Source organism: Ambystoma mexicanum, chromosome 6p, assembly GCF_040938575.1.
Source record: "Ambystoma mexicanum isolate Mex_15411 chromosome 6p, UKY_AmexF1_1, whole genome shotgun sequence".
Taxonomy (NCBI): domain Eukaryota; kingdom Metazoa; phylum Chordata; class Amphibia; order Caudata; family Ambystomatidae; genus Ambystoma; species Ambystoma mexicanum.
Window position 1 is genome coordinate 912,556,937 of NC_090935.1, and position 26,555 is coordinate 912,583,491.

Below are 26,555 nucleotides of genomic sequence, written 5' to 3' on the forward strand. Positions count from 1 at the left end.
GCAGTCGATGGAACGGACTGCCGGGTTGAACGGGTGCCAGTGCCAGATGCAGGAGCTGCATCCCCCGGAACCACAGGGGGTGGTGGCAAGACTGCACCGACACATGGCACAGCATTGTGCTCAAGTGGCGCACTCCTGCCTCTTTTCCCTCTGTGGCCGCCCTGGACACCCTGGAGTCCCCCTACTCCCTGGTCACCACGGCCACGTCCCAGACCACGCCCACCACGAGGAGGACGCCCAGCTGAGGCGCCCCTCACCTTTGGTGGCCTCCCAACCATGGCACTGATGTAGAAGTGCTGGCACAGATGGAGTGGTGCCAATGGGAGGTGTACACCACAATTGACCTGCGCAATTCGGGTGAGGGGGGTGAGAAGCAAGATGTTAACAGCCCCCCTGCACCTGCAAGGCTGTATGTGACCCCGGTGATGTGGTGACGGGTCACGCAATGCTCAGGCACCCCAAAACTGCAGTAAAACCATGCACACAACCCTGCAGCCTACGTGCGTGGATTCAACCTCCCGCAGTACGCGGTGGCACCCAGTAACACGAATAACGCGTACGCGTGGGACACGCAGGCTACTATGACATCGAAATGGGTGCGATACACAGGGGCACCCGCAGTGGGAAAAAGAGCGTGTGCGAATCACCGTCTGATTAGCGCGATGCAGAAAAACACGCGTAGCCAATACCCCCGCCAAAAGAAGAGATACGTCCTTGATAGCTGTGAAGTTGTGATGGCGGGCGAAACAACAGGAAGCAGCAACACACGTCGGACTCCACGAAAGGCACGTACAGCGAACTGCTGGGCCCGCTCACCTTTAACCCGTGCTGAGGGAAACGCACGCGCGCGTCACGTCACTTACGCGCATGGGCCCTTTCCTCGTATTACACGCGGACATGCAGTTTTTCACGAGCACTGAAATGCCCATGCACGCCTGTACACGTCACGTCACAGGGGTGCTTGCGCTTGAGGGGCCTTCTGTCCAATGAAAATGCGTATGCGTGCAGACGCGCTTACGCGGTAAGGGCCTTTCCTCGAATTACACGCTGACGTGCCAAATTTTCACGTGCCAAATCACTCCGTATCAAGCTGGCCACGCGTAAGCACACGGAAGACCACGCTCCTGCCCAGAAGGCCGAACTACTGCCCCCCAGAGCCCTGAGCATGCTCCCACCTGCCATCTGCTGCTGCCTAACTGCCTGCTGCCCACGTGCCCTGCCATTTGCTACCTGCACATCAGCCAGGGGTGCTGTTGCTGTGACCACCCCTGCTGGAACCGAAGACTCCCGACTGGGATTCCATCGCTCCACAGCCCAGCCCCAGGACCCAGTTGCCCACCCACTCCTGCCTCTGGGGTTGTCATGTCGGGGCAAACACCATCTGAGACCACTGACAACCCCCGGCCAGAGAGGCAGAGGGGCACCAGCTTCAGTGCCACCGAAGTTGGTGTCCTGGTGGAGCAAGTCCTGGGGCAGTATGATGCCCTCTTCGGAAGTTCCCGCGCCGACAAGGAAGGACGGACTCGGATCTGGACTGACATCGTGACTGCCATCAACGCGGAGGGGGTGGCAGTCCGCGACTTACAACATGTCAAGAAGCGCTGGGAAGACTTCAGGTCCAGGACCCTGAACAAGGCCCGGCGCCTCTTGAAGGCAGCGGATGCCAAGGGGCGCCGGGGCCACTTGTCGGAAGAACAGATGAGGGTCCTGGAATGCATATCCCCAGCGCTCCACGTCCAGGTCCTTGAGAGGCAGACCCGTCTGGAGTCGAGCGGTAAGTGTACATGCATCCTGATTGTGAGATGTGCGTGTGGTGATTTTTCAGTAGTGTGCAGGTTGCACATCTGTTTGTATGGGGTCGAGTATGGGTGGGGGTGTACAGGGCCGTGGGGCTAAGACATCCGAGGGCTGGAATGTGTGAGAGGTGGATGGTGCTTGTGTGTGTAGGCTTGCATGCCAAATGCAGTTGTGTGGGCACACATGTTTGGATGAATGTGTATGTAAGTAGACATGTCCGTGATGGCACGCATGTATGTTGTTTTCAGCTGCATGTATCAGCACTGTGTACATGTGCATGTGTGTGTATTTGACAAGGGTGCAACAGTGATGCAACATGGATGCATGTGACAGCGGTATGTGGAAGCCTGATCGGCAGATGTGACATGGATGCCCATCTGAACACTGCGACACTTGGCAGAGGTGTACACATGCATGCAAGTGTGGTGGTGTGTGTACATGTGTGGTGCACTTCCTGTGTTGCATGTGATGTCTGGCTCACCTTTGCCTGCTCATGCTGTTGTATGTGTATGGATGGTGCTGGCAGTTGCGATATGGCTGTGGTATGGCTCATGTGTGCGAGTTGAAATGACATGTGTGTTGGGGATTGTGATGACATGTCTGAGGTTTGCCAATGCCACTCATGTACAACTGTCATGTGTGTATGTGTCCATTGTACAGTGCTCTGATGCCTGTGTTTTATTTCTCCCTGTCTGCAGCGTTAACTGATGAAGAGGGCGGAGAAGGTGCTGTGGAGCACAGCGGCGGGGATCCCACCGCCAGCCGGAGACGCAAGGCCCGGCTCCCCTCTCATGTCGTCGGGGAGTGAGGAGTCCGGTGCCGCGTCCCAGGCCGCAGCTGCCGGGGGGAGGTCCAAGAGGCGGAGGTCGGAGTTGGACTCCTCAGCAGCGCAAGGGGCATCTGGGACCCCACAGGGCCCAACAGGGGAAGATGGCACGGAGTCATCCAGGTTGGTGGGGGGTTTGGTGGAGGAGGAGGCCGTGCAAGCAACAGAGACAGGGTCTGGAGGTGGGGATCCCACTGGTGCTAGTGGTGCAGTGCAGGACCAGGGACAGGAGGCAGCACAGGCCGCCGCGGAGGTGCCTGTGTGCAATCCTGTCCCTGATCCTGTCCCTGCATCATCTTGCACCAGCAGGGATGCCTACGACCAGACCCGTTTTCAGGCAGGGGATGAGCTCAAGTCAACTGGCCTTCCTCTGCCTGCGGACGTGGCTATCGGGGTCCGGGTTGAGCCTGTTCTGAGTGGTGTGGCGTTGCGTCAACGGGCCATGCGAGGTGACCTGCAGTCTTTTCATGAGGAGACTGCACGTCATCTCGAATGGCTCGTTGACCACGTCAGCCTGCTGGGACAGGTCACCCAGGCCGGATTCCTCCGTATGATGGGGCTTGCTACGAGCCCCTCCTCAACTGAACCCCCTACGCGCCAGTCGTCCTCCGTGCCATCTTCCCACCCATCAGTCACCTGGGTGCCCTGTGGAACTGCCTCTGACGGTGCGGCCAGACTGGTGGAGGAGGCATCCCTGCCACAGTCGGGAGCCGGACGTCCAGCAGGGGTGGCCACATCAACGACTGCACCCCAGCCGGCGGAGGATGTGCAGGCAGCAGGAGGCAGTGCACGGGCAGAGGCACAGCAGCAGCAGCAACGTGGTGGGAGCCATGAAGGCTCGGGGCCTTCAACATCGGAGGGGCAGGCATCGGCCGGAGGGCAGGAGGACCCAGGACAGAGAGTGTCTTCCGTGTGGCAGCGGTTGGGCCACGCCATAGATGCGGAGCGGCAGCGGGCGGAAGAGGCACGGCTCAGAATGGTCAGGGCGGAGGAGGGCCCTGAGGCGGGCCGAGTGCCTCGAGGCAATCCGCAGGGGTTTGGAGGTGGACACGTCGACGGCCCTGCAGACCCTCAGGTCATGGAGGAGGACCGCATCAGGGACATTGAGCATTAGTTCGATGATGCCCTGGCCCGGGACATCCAAAAGTGAGACGTCAAACTAGCCCGCTGCCCTTGTACATAGTTATGTAGGTAGTGTTAGGTTTCATTTTTTTAAAAATTTATTTTGGACCTTTCGGACATTGGCCACATTTTTGTATATAGTTTATTTTATTAGTTAGTGTAGTTAGATAGGTTTCCTTTCTTTTGTTGGGATAATGGACCCTGGCTTGTTCGTATGTACATAGTTCACTGTTGGATTGTATTTTTCTTTCACATTTTAACCATGGAGCAATGGCTTTCTTTTTTATTTCCCATTGGATTTTGTTTTGTGGACAGTGACTTTGGACACCATTACTTTGGATTTTGATTTTTGGTTTTGCTTTTTTTCATGGACATGCTTCTTTTCATTTTTGTACATTCACATTTATGTTTCTTTATTTTTGATTCTATTTATGTTTCCTTTAATACATATTTTTTTTATCATACTTCAATGTGTAGTATCATCTCATTGGTTTCATGCATATCATGATATGGGTTTTGAGATTCACTGACACCCATTGGGTGTATGTGAGGGAAATGTGTTTGTTTCGGAACTTGCAATTGGTGTTCTGTCATGTAATTGCCAATTATGAGTGGGTGGATGCAATACTCGGGTGGGTGACCATAGGGACCAGGGATCTAGGTTGTGATGACATGTTGGCTGGGGAACATGAGTTGGACATGGGTGGGGGCCTGCTAGCAGGTGCCCCACAGTGCTGGGGGGTGGCGGGGTGGGAGACATGGGTGGGGGCCTGCTGGCAGGTGCCCCACAGTGCTGGGGGGTGGGGTGGTGGGGAACATGAGTTGGACATGGGTGGGGGCCTGCTGGCAGGTGCCCCACAGTGCTGGGGGTGGGGGTGGTGGGGAACATGAGTTGGACATGGGTGGGGGCCTGCTGGCAGGTGCCCCACAGTGCTGGGGGTGGGAGGGTGGGGAACATGAGTTGGACATGGGTGGGGGCCTGCTGGCAGGTGCCCCACAGTGCTGGGGGGTGGGGGGGTGGGAGACAGGGGTGGGGGCCTGCTGGCAGGTGCCCCACAGTGCTGGGGGGTGGGGGGGTGGGAGACATGGGTGGGGGCCTGGTGGAGGGTGCCCCTGCACTGCTGGGGGGTGGGGGGTATGGGAACATGAGTTGGACATGGGTGGGGGCCTGCTGGCAGGTGCCCCACAGTGCTGGGGGGTGAGGGGGGGTGGGAGACATGGGTGGGGGCCTGCTGGCAGGTGCCCCACAGTGCTGGGGGGTGGGGGGGTGGGGAACATGAGTTGGACATGGGTGGGGGTCTGCTGGCAGGTGCTCCACAGTGCTGGGGGGTGGGGGGGTGGGGGGGTGGGAGACATGGGTGGGGGCCTGGTGGAGGGTGCCCCTGGTGGCTGGGGGTGCAGGGGGACATGCGTTGGTGGGCAGTAGTGCAAGTTGACATGTGGGTTGGCTGGGGGGCATGGCCATGGTGGATGGGGTGCCTGCAGGACATGTGCAGGGTAGGCCCCTGTGGTGTGAGCCACCTGCAGGGGCTGTGGAGGGTGTAGAGGGAACACCTGGGAGGACCCACACGTGCAATTCACGTGTGGTGCTCCCCGCGCACCCCTGTAATACACGTACCCTGATGGAATCGCGTGTGGAACTTCCCGCGCACCCCTGGAATACACGTACCCTGATGATGTTGTGTGTGATACTTCCCCCGCACCCCGAAGTACACGTACCCTGCTGGAATCGCGTGTGGAACTTTCCGCGCACCCCTGAAATACACGTACCCTGCTGAAATTGCGTGTGAAACTTCCCCCGCACCCCGAAATACACGTACCCTGCTGAAATCGCGTGTGGAACTTCCCGCGCACCCCTGAAATACGCATACCCTGCTGAAATCGCATGTGGAACTTCCTGCGCACCCCTGAAATACACGTACCCTGCTGGAATCGCGTGTGGAACTTCCCGCGCACCCCTGAAATACGCGTACCCTGCTCGCACGGGGCCAATCGCGTGTGGAACTTCCCGCGCACCCCTGAAATACATGTACCCTGCTGAAATCCTGTGTGAAACTTCCCGCGCACCCCTGAAATACACGTACCCTGCGGCAATCGCGTGTGGAACTTCCCGCGCACCCCTGAAATACACGTACCCTGCTCGCACAGGGCCAATCGCGTGAGGTACTTCCCGCGCACCCCAGTGATACACGTAGCCCGCTTGCCGTGCTGGTACAGGGTTAGCGCAGCCCTTTGCGCTGGATTGGGGATTTTGATGGCTTTTCCCTGCGCGAGAGGCGTTCTTGGGGGCATAACTGGCGCTGCTGCAGAGTCGCTGCACCACTGTGCACCACGGCTGGTTTTGGTGGCTGGAATCCATGAATACGCTGTGCGCGGAAATGGATTTTAGCGCACGCGGCTGGCGCAGGGATTCGCACGCGCACACTGTGCGCCAGCCGCGTGCGCCACTTGTGCGCTGCATTCTATGAATTACCCCCTTAGTGTTTTACCCAATCCATTCTCAGGTAACTTTAAAAACATTTTGACAGTTTGCCAATCAATTCTTTTTCTCTCTCGTGTTGCTGGGGGGAAATTGGGATTGATATTTTGTTGGCATTCTGCATTCCTGAATACCTGCTCTCTCTCCTTCTATCTCTTTATATTGCATATTGTGGTTTGAGGGGTGCACAGGGGGAAATAGTAACCACATTACCATTTGATTGAACACACAAACGCAAAAGTATTAATTCTGTGCTGCATTGTTTTTGCTCACTGGTACTCCTTGTGATTAAAGAGATTGCTTAGTGTTACATCACCCCATTGGTGATTATTGTATACCCATTAAACATAGTGTGATTAAAATTGTGAAACATAAATAAATATTTTCACTTTGCAAACCAGCCTGATTCCTGGTTCAGTGTGACTGGGGAGGGTAGCAGGGGGGTTCTAAGAGAGGGGCGTGATATAAGTGGTACAACATTCAGAATAAAAGAACTTTTAGACACAGATAAATAAGGGTTTCAGTTGTGCATTACACGCTAGGCGTTGACTTAGGTGAAGTGCCGGATTGAAATCACTTACATAAGTAACCATACCAAGTATAATCAAACACATATTCTATAAGCGCTATACTCAATTGTACTACAATCATAAGTACCATATACAGTTCAATTATATCATTCCCCCATATTACAAACACTTTATACTCCCACTATTTACCTATAATAACTATACACATATTAATACTGTGGTGATTCTGGCCATACTCCTACTACAATGCCTATAATTACTATACACATATTACTATTGAGGTGGCCATGGCCAGTGGCCAGATTCTTGGGGGCAACCACCACCACAAGAAAATTAGCCATATAACAAGTATGTACCATATACCATCGACTAATAAAACTCACCCTGAACCCCCTGCAATCTAAATGATGACTGCGGACACCGAAATTGACAACGGACTTGGCAGCATCTGCAGACCCTTTTTTTCCAGCTATAGAAACAACTCCATATCATCTTTATTCCACTCCCCTACCCTTTCCAAAGCTTCTTTCACCCACCAAATAACTTTAAATGTGTTTCACAAACCGCCCATTGGCCGTTTTAAAAGAATCTTCTGGATGGATTTACACCAGATTTACAAAAACATGCTTTTGGAACAAAGCCGATTATCCTGCGCAAATTTGGTGAAAATTCGTCCAGAGGTTTGGGCTGTAGGCATGAGCAAATTGTTTTTCTCCTTTGTGTCTATGGGGAACATGAAACATGTTTGGATGCCCTTATAACTAACTTTGCAGAATCATTCTGACAGGGCAATAATATACTTTTTTTGTAGAGTTTCATCAGGATTCATCCAGCGGGGGCAAAGTTATTAGCTGCCCAAAAAATGCTCTTCCGATGAGTTAAGCAATTTAACCATAACTACACAGCTGCTTCTGCAAACCGTGTAAAACATACATTAAAAAAAGGGCTATTCTAGTTTGCGTTGTATATGCAGCTGGATTTGCAATTCTCCATGTATTCGCAGCACCTTGGCCAGAGATAGAAGCTCTTTTCATGTGGGCCTCATGACACCTTTACCTTTAGAGTGCAATACTTTCAAGGACTGACAGTAGCATGCTTCAAAAATAATGTATGCGGATGCAGTGTGTTTTCTTGGTGTGTTATGAGATATTTAAAACTGGGAAAACACACGCCATCCAGGATTGTGGGCTGTCTCCCATCCGTGCAGAAACAGGGACCAACCTTGCTTAGCTTCAAAGCGAGAACACCCTCAGGCCATGTTGGTCTAGATGGTATTGTAACTTGTGCTCATTTATTAGGCAATATGGCCTGAGGGAGCTATTCCCTTCCTCGCTTTAAAGCTAAGTAGCCTTGGTCTCTGTATACCTATTGTGTCACTGCCAGTGATTTTTCACCCAAAAGTCACTGTAGCTGTAAATTTATATATAAATATATATACATATATTTCACTTTTTTCCGTAACCGGCAGGGCCGACCCTGCTTAGCTTCAAAGCGAGCAAGGGGCCGGCCCACTCAGGCCATGTTGCTTTAAGTGGTCAAGTGGTCTTTTAAGTTGCTTTCATTTATTCGGCAAAATGGCCTGAGGGGGCTGGCACTTTCCTCACTTTGAAGCTAAACTAGGTTGGTCCTGGTTACTGCAAGGGTGGGTGTCCCTGATGCCTATTTCCAGTTTATGGACTACAGATAGACGTGGATATGTGTAATTGTTATAGCCGCCAGAAAATAAATGTTTTTTTGCCCCCCCCCTCATCTGTGCCAGCTCCGCACACTCCCATGATGGCCTCCTCACCTTCCCTGCCCTCTCCCATTCCACCACAAGACACAGTGTTTATGTGATGCAGTTTTCTTTGAGATGTCAGCTATTCATGGCTATAGCTGAGGTTACAGAAAAGCTTTGTGTTGCAAACTCAGTCCCTAGACCTCTTCCATCTCCCAAATTTGACCTGGTGTCCTCTTGCCTCCCCCCACTTCTAGCCAGATTGCATTTGCAAATGTTTTGCGCTGCAAATGGCTTTTTTCCTGCGTTTCATGTTCCTATATCCTCGACTATATCTGCAGCTATTTCTCGAATCGAGAAAAAAAAGATGGTTGCTGTTCATTTAAAAACACCCGGTTTCTTGCCAATTTACCTGAGATAGAGCTATATATTTTGGAGAAGGGGGCACCCTATTTCCATCAAATATTTAACAAACTACTGGACTGAATAACCCCAAATCACACATGGATCGCGACTCAATCCTTCATGCCCAAGTTGTTTCGGACCTGGTCCAAATTCGTCTAATGGTTTGTGCTGTGCAGTGGTGCAACAATGTTCCTTTTTTGTCTATGGGAAAATGAATGGGGACTAGGCCGCAACTTTGGGGTTATTTTGTTTTGCTTTCTTAATAATTCTTTTGTTTTTTAACAGAACTTTCCCAAATGTTGCAGTCTGGGGGGCCGTGCCCAATTGTCTTCAGAATTTTGATGAAATCCGTTGCACGAGTCAAAGGTTACTAGCAATTCATTTTTTCTGGTTTCCTATGGGACTCCAACTCTCCTTGACTATGAGGAGGCGTCTGCTGCTCTATAATATGTATATGTTTATTTTAGTCTTTTAGTTAAGAGGAGTGTTTATACAGATCTTAAATAGTCTCTGAGTCGTTATAACACATGCTCCTTCACAGTGTATATTTTAGTCTTTAAATTACTAGGGGTGTTTACAGAGATCTTAAGTTGTCTGGTCGGCGTCACGCATTCTCATTCAAATGGTTTATTTTAGTCTTTTCATTAGTAGTGATCTTAAATATTGTCCCTGGCCGCATGTAAACTGTTCACTCGGTTAGTCCTGGATTTTATACTGACATCATTTTCCATTTCATTACTCGTATTGTTTTTTTTATTAAGGACAATAATCTACAAGTACATTACATAAATTCAAATTGACTTGAGCTAAAAACCAGGATGTGCAGGACACTGCTGTAGACTTTAAATATTCATTTTATGATCTAGATGTGCCATTAAATGAGAAAATGGCGCAGTATTGTGTTAACTGCAACAGAGTAGAGTGATGGTTTCAGGATCCTGAATTAATCTAAAGCCACTGCTATTGCACTGGGTAATCCTCCAGGCCATCGTTTTTAGCCTGCCGTGTAGTTACAGAAAGGGAAAGACCATATGCAAATCAGGCTTTGCCCCATTTCAGGAGGGCAGCTCAGCCTCAGCTGCCCATTCACATCTGGTCTGCATGCGACAGCAAGCAACCCTAATCATGTGTTGTCCTCTTCGGGCCTCATCACTGAGGTGTTGTCTGTGTCTCTAGGCATGGCAAGCTTCAGGGTGAGAAATGAAACATAGAAGAGTGATGGCTAGATGTTTTTGAATTAATCAAAAACCCCAGAATCACTGGCATAGCTGTGGGCAACCCTCCAGATCAGTGTTTTTCAGCCAGCCATGCAATTACAGAAGGAGAAAGACCTTATACAAATCAGGCTTGGTCCCTCCCAAAAAAAGGTCCCTTCCCTTCGGTACAACACCAAAATCAACCCTAGGCATGATCCGGGCCTCATCAGTCGTTTGACAGCTTCTTTAGGCGTATTAGAATTCAGTGTTTCCTCCAAAGGCATTGCTGGGGGGTTGAGGGGGCTATGGTATAGACCCGGGTCTTTTGGTTGTAGCCCTGGATCGAGGCTCATGGGCTGCAACCAAAAGTCAAGCTAGCCCCAAGTCCCGACAGTTCTGGATCTTTTCCAGACCTAGCAACACCCCTGGTTTCCTCCTCAGAAGTTACTTTGCGGGTAGATTACTAGTGTGCGCAGAAGAGAACGCATTCTCTACTGCCAGTTTCCCGCATTGAGCATATGGGGACTGGTACCCCATGAACACCAAAAGGGGCTCCCATTGCCTTGCTGTGATCTCACATCCTCTAATGTCACTTCCTGAGCTGGTTCAAATTCTGTATGCTAATTATTACTTAATTAATTTTTTTAGGAGTTGTGCCCAACTTTCCACCCAGGTGTTTTAATCCCAAAATGGATAAACTGCACGCTCGTGAGACCTTAAAGCAAATGTGCAAGGCCCTGAGAATGTTTATAACGCTGTGATCAGTTCCACTTAAAAGACGTGAGAGCTATGAGTACCGACTGCACTTTCTCAATTGCTCTGAGGGGAGTTGCGTTTGAAGTCTGGCCTCGGAAGGACTGGAACTCTTGCCCTGATTGATTAAAGCGGAATGGTGTGGAATGCCGGCTGAACATTTTCGGAAATTGATTATCTAGCAGAGTAACAGACAGCGAACATGGATTGCCGAGTCTTTGATGTGGCGAGAACACGAGAATTTGGCCCGGTCTTGGAAATGCAAAACTATACACAAGCGTGTTATCTTATCCGTCCAGGACCAGTCTTGAGAGGTTCTAATGAAAATAACCTTTCTCGTCTCCATTATTGCTTGGGAGCGAGTTTCTGTTTTGAAATATGTAATGCCCTAAATCCAAACATCTGTCTCGTACTGTTTATAACATTCAGTGCCGTTCATAGGATCTGAGCTAATATTTACACAATTCGTTTGTTTTAATTCTGCAATACTCATAATGTAAAGCTTATAGGCGTTAGCAGGAGAGCTTGCCACGAACGTGTCTGCTTTGGCTCACCATGTTGCATCGGTTTTTTATCCAGGAATCCCCCATCTCCCACTTAGAGGGTAGGTGGCCCAGTCCCCGCTCAGGAAGCCCATCAGCCTGTGCCAAGCCCCTCCCCCCCAGGTAGCTCATCGCCCTGTGCCCACCTCCCCCATCAGTTAGCTCATCAGCCTACGTCGCAGCACCCCCTTCAGGCAGCCCATCAACCTGTGCTCCAGTCCCATGCTTAGGCTGCCTATCAGGCTGTGCACACGCCTCCCCTTAGGCAGCTCATCAGCCTTTGGTCCCGGACCCACTGGCAGCCCATCAGCCTGCACCCCATTCACCCCTCATGCAACCCATCAAACTGTGCCCCAACACCCCCTCAGGCAGCCCATCAGGTTGTGGCCCAGCACTCCTCAGGCAACCCACAAGGTTGTGCCCCAGCCCCCCCACTCAGAGCAGCACCCAGCCAGGAGGAAGGGTAGGGGAGCTGAAGACCCTAGCCACCAAGGGTGTAGAGGCCACGTCTACCACATCATGACCTCACAGTTCAGCAGGTCATCAACACCTACTGCCTGGACAAGGCCACCGTCTAAAGCCTCCTGCCACAAATTGAGCATATGTACAGCCTCACAGGCAGAACACATTGGTTGCCCCTTCCCCAGTCAAATCAGCTGACAATCCTCAATTTCTGTGTCACAGATATATTCCAGCACACTGGGGCCTTAGCACATTGGCATCACAGAGCTCTGGTTCACCCATATTCTCACCCAAGTTCTGAATGTAATGATGCGATACCTGCACCACCACATATTCTTCCCCACCAACGTAACCCCGCTCAACCACACAAAGGCTCATTTTTAAGCTAATGCAAGCTTCCTCAATGTGCTGGAGGCCATTGACTGCACATACATGGCCCTTGTACAACTCAGGGCAAATGAGCAGGTCTACAGAAACAGACGTATGCAAAAATCGATCAACGTGCAGGTGGTCTTGCAATGCAGATCTTCCCTTTACAAATGTGTGTGCCAGGTTTCGGGCACTCACCTATGTATCCATGATCCTGACTCAGCACATCCTTCCATGCATCATGCAGAGACTGCAACAATGCCATGGATGGTTGCAGGGTAAGTACATGAACAACGCCCAGCACTCAAGTGCAAGCCATCATACTACCACACTTTGACGGACCCACCATCATACTGCCATATGCACTGGACACACATGTCACTGTGTGAACAAGTGGATTAGAGAAATGTACCCCAGGGACAAACACCACATGGGTGCATCATAGCAGGTACGGCTCCAGCACCCATGGCCATTGGCATGCTATCAAAGTGCCCTCGTGGTTGGTGTCATGCAATTTCACTCACTAGGAAGGGCCCATCAACATGGCACTGTGAGGGATTGGTCTCTGGTTAGTGTGTAAAAGCCATAGTATTTTTGATTGTTATTAATAATAAAATGATGTGGATAATCGATCCGGGAAAAGGTGGTCTGCTAAATAGACCCCTTTTTCATTAACGTCAATGCCAAAAGCATAGTGTATACCTGTGCCCTTCTGCATCAGTAGCCTGATCTGCAGCCCCTGCACTACAATGGCACATAGCAGGTCCGGAGTTCATAGGTGCCCTGTTTGATAGCTGCTGTGACAGCCAAGTCACAGCAGTGCAGAGGTTGCATTTAAGTCTATACCTCTGTACCAAAATCGTCATACTTATGCAAAACTACACACCTGATGTCAGGATAATCTGCAAATATAAGCCATACCTATTTCTGATATGGTGGTTGGTAGTTCTCATAATTATTAAAGCCACCTTTGATTTGTAGCATACCATTTTCATCCCTGTGAGCTCAGGCAACTATGGGGGGCTTTGTGCATTTCAGGCTCCTGCCTATCTTCATTCCAGTGAATGAGACAAAAGGGGAGGCTGTATGCCTCTGTTGACTCTCTGTGAGGAAAAGTAACTCATGCCTTGTCAGGCCTGGTATTTCCTAGCTGGACACCACGCCCTGAGAATGTGGTCTCAAAGAGCAAATTCCATTAAAAAAAATGGCCTGCCTCATTGTAGGGGCTGCACCCCAGAGACCTTTATAAGCTGCACGCTGAGAAAGAGGTGGGGTTAGGACAGTCTACATGCACAGCTTGATTAGAGGAAGGATTCCTCCATTTTACATTTCTTTGGGTTTTGTTCTCCTTCCCGCCCCTCCACTTCTTGCGAAACAAGGCACACTGGCTAGGACATCAGAAGGTAATGAACACTTGGCACTCATATGGACCTATTTTGGGAGAGTTGATCTTTCCAAAGCCTTCCGACAATGAGGTAAGGGGTGCTCCAAGGCAGAGGCAATCTCTTCCCCATACCAACTCGCAGGACACACTGAGAGTGACTTGCTGAGGACCAAGGATTACCGCTCTGCTTGCAAACCTCCCTCTGCTGATTGAGCCATCACTAGAATTCGGCCGACCAGAGTCAATAGTACTCTCAGGTATTTCAGAGCTATTGATAGGGAGGCTCTCACCTTGACTGGTCGTTATACCAGAGATAACATTAGTAGTGGTACAGCCAGATTGCCACGTAGCGCTGCAACCAGCACTCATTAAAGGTGTATCGACAATATTTGTCTGAGACATGCATCTCTTACTTTTCTGAATCGTGGAATCAAATTTACTGGGTCTGAATTTAGCTGGAGTTTTATTCACTATATTACAAATGTACCTGAATCTATAAAGCTCAGCCTCGTATTTGAGGGTATAATCCAATGCTGCATCAGATTTGAACCATATATTAGAGATATTAGTAGAAATATGTTCAATTTGATCGACAATTTTAATGTCATCTGACAGGCTGACTCTTGATGCGGCAACAGAATGAAAAATGCTAAGAAATGCAGATCTATTAAGGGGAGGGAGATATTCCTCGATAGAAACAGGCTTACGTTGTAAAGCTTTCATATATACTCCAGAGGTAACGGTAGGGGTATTCAATACAGCCATCGTCTGTTGCAAGGAAGAGAGAGCCCAAAGGTCAGCTAATTTTGTTTGTCCATGTTGCTCAGTGGCAATAGTGAGACTAGGGCCCTGTGCAGTACGCATAGTCTGAAGGGCCTCACCTGCACATATACCAGCGGATACAACTGGGTGAGAACTCACACCACTAGGAGGCATATGCGCAGGACCCGCCATATAAGTATCAACTATAGACTCAACATTTGACACAGATGAAACAGAGATTGCACCTTCAGGGGGCATAGTTTTCTCACTGCTCTCAATGTCAAAAGATTGGATTAAGTTCCCGGGTACACTGATCACTGGTACAATACAAACATTTTTATGAGTTTTAGCTCTTTTGGCGTACCTAAATGCCTGATAAGTGACTTTGGCTTTCCGTTTAGTAGTTTTACCTTTAGAAGGTAGGACCACCTTAGCTACTTCAACGGGGGTAGTAACTCGTGCCTCAACATCTATATTTATAATCGGCCCATTTGATGTTGGGTTTGCACTAAACACACTTCCAGATAGCTCGGTGTTAGAGCCCTGATCCCTTACAATTTTCCCTCCAGGATTTATGCTCTTAGGGAGAAGCAGAGATTGGATATCAAGTTTGTTCTTCTATTTCTCACACTTTAAGTCCAAAGTGGTCAGCAAGCATGCACATGCCGTAAACATGTCATTTGAAGTCATGCTCGTCATACTACCATCAATCGAGCTAGAGGGGGGCTCTACCCCGTCATCCCTAGGCCATCAATAGGGGTCTTTAATTCATCCTTATTATACACTTTACCATCAACTGATTTATCACCCACACTCTGGGGGTTAGCATTCAATTCAAAGAAGGCTTGATGGTAAAAACACGATGGACAAGGGGTGGATGTTAAGTCCATCAAGTCACCCATATATTCAACCTCAGGGACATCAATAGGGAGATCTAAGTCATCACGGGAGGCCATGGGGCTTGCGGTACATCGTTGAAAGAACTATGAATCATTGCATTGATGACTCTTTTTGTAGGCATCGCCACAGATTGCTAAATTTCAACAATATTATCTTTTTACAGAATCTTCGGGTACTTCAGGTATAGAAGGGCTAGCATGGGGGTGCGGAGTCTCAAACGCTTTAGTACCACACACAAATTCAGACACTGAGTCAGCAGAGACCAAAGGTCCCTGTCCCAGCGCTTCAGTAGGAATTGATTGAACAGGCACAGAAATCACATTGTCAATTAACTTAGATCCCAAATACCCCAGCGAGTGCGTTCTGCCAAAATATCTTGAACTGCATTTTCTTCATCAATTATGCTTAAAGCACCAATTTTAGGGAAAAAATATGTCAATGTTCTCCCTCTAGATGCTGTTGGTGCTTCAGTAATAATTTTCAGAGGGCTTATACGGTGACATTGCCGCAGGGGCTTTAATGCCCCGTAATAAACAGCAATAGCACCAGTGGCAACCAGATCACACGGCATGCAGACTCATCAGGCTGAGACATATTTAAGTGAGAGAGCGAAGGCGACAAGCCAAGTCGTAGGTGGCAAAAAGTTCTAAGAGGGATGGATCACTCAGAACAGGACTATTTCCACGGGGCAGTGGGTCGGTATATTACAAGTATACAACAACAATCTGAAGCAACGGGACAATACCGCAATAATGCTATCCATTGAGAGATTACAAGGTACACACGCACACACTCACTGAGAGCTGCAAATGCCCCACACCCCTCGCACCACAGGTGATGAAAGGATAGCGATTTTACGAGTGGTGTCAGCAGTTACTACACAGACCACTTAGCTAAGGACAATATCATTGGCCAGTCCTACTTGCAGATATCATCAGGGTAAAGAAACTTGGCGGTTCATTAATACGATTGCAGGAAAGCGTTCTGCCACTGCGACTGCTTAGAGCGACGCAGCCAACAGCCAACAGCACTTGCCAGGCACTTCTCAAATGCGCGCACACACTCTTAAGTAGCAGTTCTGGTATCAGGGGCGCAGGGCTTTGTACTATTGGAAGATAATTAAGCACACCAGCAATATCTGCAAGAGAATATAGACAATATAGACATAAAATAAGTACCCCTCAGTAATGATACAAGATCAGTGTTCAACAAAGTCCATGTGTCTCTCAATACCATAGCAGACCTGCAATATCTTGCGAACTGTAATTCAGAGGTAGCAGGATCCAGGGGTTCACAGCAGACACAGCCAACAGCACTTGCCAGACACTTCCCAAATGTGCACACGTAAATGCGCACGTAAGCCCTCTTAAGTAGTAGTTCCGGTATCAGGGGGTGGGGCTTCGTACTATTGGAAGATAATTAAGCACACCAGCAATATCTGCAATATCTTGAGGACTGTAATTCAGAAGTAGCAAAGTCCAGGAGTCCACAGCAGACACAGCCAACAGCACTTGCCAGCACTTCCCAAATGCGCACGCACAAATGCATGCACATGCCCTCTTCAGTAGTAGTTCCACTATCGGGGGGGGGGGCAGGGCTTTGTACTATTGGAAGCTAACTAAGCACACCAGCAATATCTCCAATATCTTGAGATCTGTAATTCAGAGGTAGCAGTGTCCAGGGGTCCACAGCAGACACAGCCAGCAGCACTGCCAGGCACTTCCCAAATGCGTGCCTTAGTTTGGTTTTGAAAAAATCCATGTAGACTGTTTCCCAGATGTCTGGGAGAAGAGAATTCCATGCAAGTAGAGCAAGAAGAGAGAACGATAGGAAATTGAGAGGAAGCACAGGGAGGATGAGGAGCCACAAGGGTAGTTGAGGATGCAGAGCAGAGATTACGAGGAGGCTTGTAGAGTTGGATAGAGGAGGATAGATACAGTGGTGCCTTACCGTGGATAGATTTGTGAACCAGGAGAAGAAATTTGCCCATGAGCAATTCCCATGCCAGAAATATTCCGATGTAACACACTGCTCCATAATTGTGTAAGTATCATGACATTGTGTGGGCCACTATCCAACAGGAGGAGGGAGAGACAGAGGCTCTAATGCTATGTCTACAGCAACAATGCCTGTATTGTTTGTGCTGTCATCCCTCAATGCTAATCCGAGGTAGAGGAGGGGCACATAGCAGTGCGAACAGAAGAACAATGCCATCCTCCTACACTTTGTCTGCATACATCACTTCAAGATTGCACAAAATAGCCTGATGTGAGCGGTCACAAATGTGAGGTGGACACGAAAGTTTAGTTTTTTCAGAATTTGCCATTTTAATTAAACAATAAAGGTGAACTCCTATCTGTCCCTATCTTAACAAAAATGTCCCTGCCTGGCAAACTAAACTAAAGAGGGATGGCTTAGTGTCCCAAAGTCTCTGACCCTCATACTAATACAAACAACAAAATAATGTAAGGAATAATTGTCAATCTTCAATTCAACACCCCAGTGCAAAAGTACAAACATATACGTTTCAAAGAGTACTCCTTGTGAGCAGGGTTGTGTTGTCTTCCCCTGGCTCAATGCCGGAACACTCATAGATTCCACAAAGTTCCTTTTAGTGCAACACAAAAGTTCCTATTCTCCTAATATGATCTTGCCTTGGGTAAAGTAATTCTGGTCGATTCATGGAATTAATGTGTGCCGAAAATTCCCGCGCAGAGGTGCCAAACGTGCGATTCGCAGTAAAAGTGCGAAAATCGCAGTGCAACTGGGAAAATCGCAGGGAAACCAGCGCACATCGATTCATGGAAGTCCGTGCGCGAGAAAAACATAGGATGTGCGCTGAAAAAGTGCGCAGCGCACACCGGCGCACAGGTCATCCAACGGCATGCGCCACGGCCATTGCGAAATCGCACATAGCGCGGCGCACATCACAAAAGTAGGCGGAACACGGGGCGTAACACTCGGAATGGGGAACAATGCGTGAAAATATGGGCGTCACGGGGGAAGTACAGGAGGCAAGTGCGCGAATGCCCACACGCTCGCCTACAACCCGTATTCATGGAATCGAATAGCGCAAACCAGCGCACGGTGAAAGATGCGCACAGGGCCAAACAAGTACGCCACAAGAAAGCAGGCGGTAGCGTCCCTGCGCCTGAAATAAATGTGCGCCAAAATGTGCACAAAAAAAAGCACCCCTATACAGCTATGATGAATGGTCCATACAGTGGCCCTCTAGGACAAATGAGGTGCAAAGGGGTACCGACAAACACAGACACCCGCTGTGTGAAAAATAGCGTGTGCGTGTATTACGGGGTTCGCGGGAAGTTCCACACGCGATTGGCCTGGGCACGTGTATTCCGGGGTGCGCAGGAAGTTTCACACGCGAATTAGCAGGGTACGTGTATTACGGGGTTCGCGGGAAGTTCCACACGTGATTGCCCTGGGTCCGTGTATTTCGGGGTGCGCAGGAAGTTTCACACACGAATTAGCAGGGTACGTGTATTTCGGTGTGCAGGGGAAGTTTCACACGCGAATTAGCAGGGTACGTGTATTTCGGTGTGCACGTGAAGTTCCACACGCAATTTCAGCAGGGTACTGTACTCCGGGTGCGTGGCAAATTCCACACGTGAATCCAGCAGCCTATGTGTATTTCTGGGGTGCCGGGGAGTCCCACATGTGAATTGGCCATGTGGGTCCTCCCAGCTGTTCCCTCTACACCCTCCACGGCCCCTGCAGGCGGCCCACACCACAGGGGACTACCCTGCACCCCTGCACATGTCCCACAGGCAGCCCATCCACCATGGCCATGCCCCCCAGCCAACCCACATGTCACCTTGCACTACAGCCCACCAACGCATGTCTCCCAGCACCCCCACCCCCCCTGCATCCAGGGGCACCCTCCACCAGGCCCCCACTCATGTCTCCCTGCATCCCCACCCCCCACCAGTCAGGGGCACCCTCCACCAGGCCCCCACTCATGTCCCCCTGCACCCCCACCCCCCAGCACTGTGGGGCACCCTCCACCAGGCCCCCACTCATGTCTCCCTGCACACCCACCCCCACCAGTCAGGGGCACCCTCCACCAGGCCCCCACTCATGTCTCCCTGCACCACCACCCCCTGCATCCAGGGGCACCCTCCACCAGGCCCCCACTCATGTCTCCCAGCACCCCCACCCCCCTGCATCCAGGGGCACCCTCCACCAGGCCCCCACTCATGTCTCCCTGCACCCCCACCCTCCAGCACTGTGGGGCACCCTCCACCAGGCCCCCACTCATGTCTCCCAGCACCCCCACCCCCCACCAGTCAGGGGCACCCTCCACCAGGCCCCCACTCATGTCTCCCAGAACCCCCACCCCCCAGCATCCAGGGGCACCCTCCACTAGGCCCCCACTCATGCCTCCCTGCACCCCCACCCCCCAGCACTGTGGGGCACCCTCCACCAGGCCCCCACTCATGTCTCCCTGCACCCCCACCCCCCTGCATCCAGGGGCACCCTCCACCAGGCCCCCACTCATGTCTCCCAGCACCCCCACCCCCCTGCATCCAGGGTCACCCTCCACCAGGCCCCCACTCATGTCTCCCAGCACCCCCAACCCCCTGCATCCAGGGGCACCCTCCACCAGGCCCCCACTAATGTCTCCCTGCACCCCCAGCCCCCAGCACTGTGGGGCACCCGCCACCAGGCCCCCACTCATGTCTCCCAGCACCCCCACCCCCAACCAGTCAGGGGCACCCTCCACCAGGCCCCCACTTATGTCTCCCAGCACCCCCACCCCACAGCATCCAGGGACACCCTCCACCAGGCCCCCACTCATGTCTCCCTGCACCCCCACCCCCCGTCACTGTTGGGCACCCTCCACCAGGCCCCCACTCATGTCTCCCTGCACCCCCAACCCCCTGCATCCAGGGGCACCCTCCACCAGGCCCCCACTCATGTCTCCCAGCACCCCCACCCCCAACCCCACCCCCCTGCATCCAGGGGCACCCTCCACCAGGCCCCCACTCATGTCTCCCAGCACCCCCACCCCCCTTCATCCAGGGGCACCCTCCACCAGGCCCCCACTCCTTCCTACAACCCCCCCACCCCCCAGCAGTGCGATTCGCCTGTGTACATGTATATCAGGGTTGCGCATGTAGTCTGACACGCGATATCAGCAGGGTAAGTGTATTATGGGGTTCACGGGAAGTTCCACATGCGATTTCAGCAGGGTACGTGTATTTCGGGGTGCGGGGGAATTTGCAGGGTACGTGTATTTCGGTGTGTGCGCGTGAAGTTACACACGCGACTGTGCCTGTGAGAGTGGGGTACGTGTATTCCAGGGGTGGGCGGGATTAATAACTTGCGAATGGGCCTGGGAGAGCGTGTTACGTGTATTCCTGGGGTGGGCGGGAAGATTTACACGCTCGCCTACAACGTGCCAAAAAATAAAAGGACCAATCCTGAAACACGTACGCCAGCATGAAGCAGGAGCACGTCCCGCGCAGCATAAAAGAGTGCGCAAACAACAAACAAGCTCAGACGCCAGGATGAATATACTGTTCCTAGCAGCAGTGGCCGTGGGATATCGCAGGAGGAGGAGAAGGATAGTCAGGGCCAGAATCTTCACACCCAGAACCAGCCTATTTGGTATGCCAGATGACCAGGTGTATGGGAGGTACAGGTTTCCACCACACATAATACTCGACCTGCTCAGTGAGTGGGAGGATGATCTCACATCACCCACCCTGTGCTCCCAAGCACTCAGCCCCCTGGAGAAGGTCCTCAATGTTCTGCACTTCTTGGCTACCGGATCATTTCAGCGGACAAGTGCCATAGTGGGGGGGGGTGTCACAGGCCACGCAGTCACGGTGCCTACACCAGGTGTTGGCCATCATCACTGCACACACATCAGTCTGCAGGCACATATACCTGCCCAGAACACCTGCAGAAAGGCAGGCTGTCAGCCAGGATTTCTACAGGGTGGCACTATTTCCCAAAGTGCTAGGTGCCATTGATTGCACCCATGTGGCTCTACGTCCCCCCAGGGCATTTGAGCACATCTATAGAAACCGTAAGCACTGGCATTCCAAAAACGTCCAGGTAGTATGTGATGCCAAGGGAATCATCACCTCAGTATATGCCAACTATCCAGGGTCCACCCACGACAGCTTCATTTACAGGATGTCAACCCTAAACCGGGACATGGAAGCTGGGCGGCATGGCGATGCATGGCTGCTTGGTGAGTAGAAATGCCACAGCACACGCATGCATGACAGATACAAAGTAATGCCAATACCCCACTAATGATCCCCATCACCACCTCCCCAGGGGACAGTGCCTACCCTCTGAGCACACACATGATGACGCCAATTCGGAACCCCATCACGCCTCCCGAGGTAAGATACAACACAGCCCATATTGCAACACGGGGCATAGTGGAGCGCACATTCGGAGTGCTGAAGTCACGCTTTCGCTCCCTTGACCGTTCTGGCGGGCAGCTGTTATAGGCTCCCAAGTAGTGTGCAGGATCATAGTGGCAGCATGTGTCCTGCACAATGTTGCAACACGCCGGGGCCTGGCTGTGGACATGGTGGTGCCCCCACATCCCCAACCACATGCACGCCCACTGCACATGGGAGGGGAAAGGGCACGGGGTGAGGCAGCCCGTACGCAGCTGGTGGCTAATTACTTCACATAGAACGCACACCCCTGTGGAGTGCACACAGCCCTGGCACATACCATCTGACAATCAATGATGACTCAATCTGACAATTATGATGAACAAAGGGACAGTCAACTGTCAGAACCATAGCAGCCTGAGATTGTTCATCTGGAAGTGTCACAATGTGTGCATCCCTACCTACACAAACACCACCAATGCAGTGTCATCAAAAGACACACTTCCATGCAGCAAAAATGAATACCCACTTGCAAAATACAACATGAGAACAGTGCCATGTCACCCAACCCCTCCCCGGCACGGCCACACAACACACCATGGCATGTCATGCAATGTGAGAGCAAACAAATTAATCCCCACAACATGCCCCAAGTGTCACCAACTACAGTGTCCCTAATGGAAACTGGCCACACATGAAATGCTCACAGTAATGCAGGACCAACAACACACGTTACCAAATACTTACCAAGAATACCAATAACCTACACAACCTCCAACCTACCATAAACATGACAGTACGGACTTAAAATATTGGTAGCCTCACTACCTGATAATGGCAGCACTTCGAACACTTCCAAGTATACAGTGTTAGCGCCACGCAAAGGTGTAGGTGCACTGCTTACAACATGGACTCCAGTCCCAAAGTAGACTGCCTTGTGAAGACATGAGAAATGGACCTGCAAATTAGGAGGATGAGATGGATGCATAGGCACATATCAATACACCATGCAGTCTACAATACAACAACAATATGCACTAGGAATGTATACACAGTATTGACTACAGACTGCCCACACATCAAATGGGAGTCCAACGTCACCGTGTAAGTCAATGTCACTTGGGCACACCCTTTGCAAGCCCATGGAAACGGGAAGCAGGAGGGGTGAGTGTCACACAAACCCAAGCATCTGACCCAAATCCAGGACAAGCCTGCATGTGCCCAGTCACAATACAGCGAATGCCCACGGGAGCCACACAAGGCAACACACTGTCCAAAAAATCAAAAATCAAAAAGAAAAAAAAAAAGAAAATCAAAAATGGCCATTAATGGGCCCGGGGGGGTGCAGGAGGCCACCCAAGAGGTCCGAGGACAGGGTGCACACCAAAACCCACCTGTGTGGATCTTGCGGAAAAAAAACACCTCCATGGGCTCATGGCCTGCACGGCTACCCTATTGTGGGAGAATCGCTGCTGTCGCTCTCCTCACCCTCTGCAGCTGCATCAGGAGGTGGTGGCACTATGGAAGGCAGCCCACGCAAAGCCCTGGTCTGGTCCTCCATGGCAGCAAGCAAGCGGGTGTGGAAGGTCTGGTTCTGGAGGATAATTGTACGGAGGTCCCCATGCAACAACTCACGGGATACCCGGACCTCCACCCTAGTTGCCTGCATCTCAGCTGAGAGCGTACGTGTGAGCCGCTCCAGCTGCTGTTCTGTCCTCATGTTAGCTGAAGCCTCAAGCTCAACCAGAGTTGCCCTGAGCTGACAGAGTTCCACCCTCAGGGCTTCCCTGTGGCCCTGGGACTCAATGGAAATGGCTTTCCGCTGAGTCTCCAGTGCCGCCCGCCTGTCCCTGTTGGACGCCAACATGTCCTCCCTGTGTGACTGGCTAAGGGAGTCTGTTTCCTGCTGTAGTTGTTCAATTAGCCTTTCTTGGGGGACAATGGAAGTGGCCACCCTATCCATGGCCTGAGCCATCATCTCAGTTGATGCTGCCTTTTGGTTTGCGATACCGTATATTGATTGCTCCCATGCGGTATTGCCAGGTGGCGTACGGCCACCGCGTCGTTGAGCACCACACCTGTCTGGGGCAAGGCGAACTGCGCCCTGCTGTGCCGGCACTGCCTGAGGCTGCAGGACTGCATTCCCCCTCTGATCTGCTGGCCCAGGAACAGGATCAGAAGTAGCGGAGTGTGACCCTGCATCCGTAACCACCAAAGGCTGACCTACCAACACTGACATCCCCATTGAGGGTTCTACCCCTGGTGCAGGTGGGTTGGACTTTACAGAATCCCTCCCAGAGACACTTACCTGCAACGCAACATAGGTCTCATCATCTGAATCGACACCTGAATAGAGCTCGGGGGAGGTGCACCCAGAGACACCCCATTGAGATGACGGCCTGCAGCAAGTGTGGGTTCTCACCCACCACCACATCACGTCCCTCACTGGTGCCCGGTCGGGCCTGAGACCCCTCCTGGGTCTGCACCATCCCCACAACCCCAGCAGTATCAAGTGCGTCACCCCCTGCAAAGACATGAAAGAAAAGGAACAGGCATTAGCAACATGGAACACAATTAGGGCTGAGAAGCAACAGAAACAGTACTTCATTGACACATGTACCACATGAATATAACCCTCCCATGCATGCACTGTCACTGCGTATGAAGGGGAGGCAAATGGCACACATTGATGACACCAAGATGGAAGACCAACAAATTTGCTGCATGCTGCCTAGCAGTGCCATCACACATTGGCCTGTGATTGTCATGTCCAATACACATATAAGACACATGCCATCACACAGATGGCATGTACCCTAGCCATGTCACACATGTGACAATAGGACTGAGAAATGCCTAGTGAAAGTGGTGGAATGCAGACAATCAGCCTGAATGAACACAGAATAACATGCAACTATGTTGTTGCAAGATGACAATTCAAGGGCAACTGGCGTGAGGTTGGGCTGAATGTCTACTGTTGCCAGAAGGGATACTGCAACACCCAAATCCTGGTGCGCAGAATGTATTGGATGAAGCACATGGGTGACCCAAACCACTCAGGCACACACACCCTCACCTGGCACTCAATCAGAAGCACTCACACACACGCCATGCACATTGATGACACACACATGCATGTGCACTCACCGGACGATGCCTTGTAATCTAGCAGGTCTGCCATGCCTTGGATCTGTTCCTCCGTGACGTAGGTCCCAGCAACATACTCATGTGGAGTGAGTTCTATGTCCTCTGCCGGAGACCCACCTCCAGTCACTAGAGTTGCGGCATGACTTGAGGCCAGCTTTTTCTTTGCCCTGTGCTTAAGGTCATTCCAGCGCTTGTAGCAATCATTAGCTGTGCGCCTCACGAATCCAAGGGCACTTATGAGTTCCGCAATGGTCTGCCAGTGTGCCTGACGTTGTGCAGGCGTGGTCTTGCATCCTGCAGTAATCACCATTTTGCTGTCATGTGCGGACACATACTCCACAAGTGCATCAAGTTCGACCCGATTGAAGCAGGGCTTCCTTGGTGGGCCGGACTGTGTAGCCGTGTCTGGGGCATCAGCCTGTACTGGACGAGCACTCTTCCTCTTCCGCTTGGAAGGTGGTGGTGATACTGAGTGTCCTACGCTGCACTGGACACTAGGGGCAGGAGCCCCGGTGGACTGTGGACTAGGAGTGTGGGAATGAAAACTCACCATGGGAGTTGGTGCAGGCATTAGCTGAAGTGTGATGTAGTCAGGGGGAACGTCAGCAGGATGGACTAAGACCGACACTGTCCTGGCTGGGACACTCAAAGCTGGGGTCGATGGAGCACCCACACGTGGCCTAGACCTGCTGACCTGGAAGTCAGCCATGGAGTCACCCAGTGCCAGGTCTGGTGCCACAATGGGCTGGTCCAACAAGGGCTGAGCAGGGATGGTGTCAGCCACGTTACCCTCAACCAGGGGGGGCATGGGTGTCCCTGACTGGTCACCCACACATGGGGGGCTAGGGGCACCCTGCAAGTCCTAGCCACGTCCCCTACTATATCCACCACGGCCACCTCTTGTGGCTCCCCCACCTTTGCCACCCTTACCGCGTGCTCGCCTCCCAACCATGGCACTGATGTTGTTGTGCGTATGGGAGTTGCAGTAAACTATTATTGTCCTGGGCAATTGAGGGTCAAAGGGGTAGGGTACTAGATGGAATTCGTACCCTAGTGCTCTAGCAAGGCTGTATGTGACCCCTGGGGGAAGATGATGGGTCACGCAACGCACAGGCACCCCGAAAAAGGGAGATAATGTGCACGCAACCCCTCCTAGACCACGCACGTGGAAAAAAAACCTGCACTACGCTGTGGCACCCAGAAACACAAAAATGAACGTATGCGTGTCACACGCAGCCTAGACTGACCTCTGAAGGGGTAGGCAACACACGGGTCAAGCACAGATATCAAATACGTGCGCAACTCACCGTCTGCCAGGAAAAATCGCGTATAAAATGCAACACCCCCGCCAAAAGAAGAATTGTACGCTGTCTGAGGAGACAGGACAACAGGAGAAGTGAACGCTGTTTGAGGAAACAGGCCCAGGAAAAAGACAAGAAGAGAAAACGCTGTCAGAGGTAACAGGGAGTACGAACTTGGAACGCCGTGAAGTAAATCGTGTGTGAACCGACAAGAAGTACAGATTTCACCCTCTCGCTCTCCACGAAAAGCATGTACAAGGAAATGGCGTTCTACACGTACCTTTTAAACATGCCCACACGTCCAGCGTCACTTTCGCGTGTACGCGCTAAGGCCCCATCCTCCAATTACACGCGCTGACACTCTGACGTGCAGTCATTGGACGTGTAACATGCACCCGTGTACAGGGAAACGTCCGCGCATGCACGTCACAGATGCGCATACGCGATGTTGGCCTTTGGGCCAATGAATTCGCGTACGTGTGC